The sequence below is a fragment of the Buceros rhinoceros genome, unplaced genomic scaffold, assembly GCF_000710305.1.
Source record: "Buceros rhinoceros silvestris isolate BGI_N320 unplaced genomic scaffold, ASM71030v1 scaffold26907, whole genome shotgun sequence".
Taxonomy (NCBI): domain Eukaryota; kingdom Metazoa; phylum Chordata; class Aves; order Bucerotiformes; family Bucerotidae; genus Buceros; species Buceros rhinoceros.
In genome coordinates, this window is record NW_010423235.1 from 72,720 (window position 1) to 74,340 (window position 1,621).

The 1,621-nt window shown below is 50.5% G+C and overlaps 1 protein-coding gene across 1 annotated transcript in view; it reads right to left on the bottom strand.

The window, feature by feature from the left end:
• The window catches only part of SNX19 (sorting nexin 19), a gene marked incomplete at its 5' end in the record, with an annotated part of 19,580 nt that overhangs the window by 13,272 nt on the left and 4,687 nt on the right, over positions 1-1,621 (bottom strand). The window lies entirely within an intron of this gene.

The window sequence follows — 1,621 nt, forward strand, 5'->3', positions numbered from 1 at the left end:
AGAGATGAACAACATCTGGATAAGCCAGATGCATCAGTTCAGACCAAAATCCCCACACAAGCACACATAACCCTGGTGACACACACCTGGGACAGCAAAACCTCTCCTTGACTCTCAGGAGGATGTCACAGCCTACAGCATAAATACATTTTACTTGCTCGAGAATTACTGTTATGCTGCTCAGCCCCAAAGCATCATACGTGTTACAGGCTGAAAAAGCTTATTAATGTACCACAAACCTACCACAAACCTGCCCCAGACAACTACTCCTCGGCCAGTGTCCCGACCTGAGGCTGCTGCATCAGCTCTGTCAGTAGAGTGAACTCCTGCACAGCAGCTTCCCCTACTCTGCCATTCCCTGGCGCCTGATCTTTCAGCCACTGTGCCCAGAGAGTGCCAACGAGACTGTTCACACAGGATTTACTGCTGGAGGATAAAGGGGAGAGGGATTCTGGACCCCAGCACCTCCCCTTCCCTCCTCTTCCTCTCCCTGCTGTATATGAGCTGGACTAATGAACTCCAGATCCTTTTACTTGGAAAATCATGAGTGCATTTGGCACCTCTTGGGCCATGCATACGCTACTCCTCGCTTGCTCTGCCCTTTGAGACTTGACTTCCCCGTGCACAAACCAAAGTAGGATGTGTAGCTCCACCATATCCCTGCTCCAAGAGCGTGGCCAGCAAGCTCTGTTTATTCCTGCAGCATTCCAAGCCCCCATCCTCAGCGAGCTGCTGGCCAGCCTCTTCCGAGAAGTCACCCAGTGAGCAGATACGGATACTGGTTGCCTCGTTAGCCAGCTGCTCCCCAGACACTCATTCCCCATACCCTGCCAGACCAGCCTGCCCAGTCTTGGCTCTGAAGCATCACAGACCTGTAGGCATTTGACATCATTTGTGTTAAAATTTCCTTCAGAGCTCAGCTCACTTGGCCTGCCCGTAACGGAGCACTGGCCTCCAGCTCCGGTCCTGCTCCCCAGCAGCCCCAGCGTGTTCAAAGCTTACAGGCAGAGCTGGTAGCACAGGCTGAGCTTCACAATACCAGACCCATCCTGTCACAAGCACGTGCTTTCAGTCAGAGCCTGCCAAACTCGAACCACTGGAGGGAAGTTTTTGGGAAGTTCCAGCTGATACAGCTCAGCTCTTCCAAGAAAAAGATTAGAGAACATGTTTCTCCTCGTGTTCAGGATAATCTGGTAACTGCTCTGAGAGGCCGTAGCACCCCTGTGCTTCAGAGGAGGGATCTGTATTCAGAAAGAGAACACCACGCCTTGAACCGGCATCATTTGTTTGCTATTCCCACCAAATCTATCCAAACTTAGCTGAATCTCAGAAGGTCCTTTTATAGTGCATGGACGTATCATGGCTAACTTCAGACTACCAAGAAACCGTCATTTGGCCATTTTTCAGTTCCTAAGAGCTCGATTTTGTAACATTGGCAGTTGAAGCAGCATGTCCTTAAGAAACTTGTTTGTGCAGAACGGCACTGAGTACACCAAAGGGAAGATTCACAGTGACACAACCGAGCCAAGCCCCGATTCGCTTCCACCAGCAACAAAAACCAGAGCAATCACCTAACAGGACTGGAAACGCCCAGTTTGCTTTCCCTTTAATCAAGGTTCAG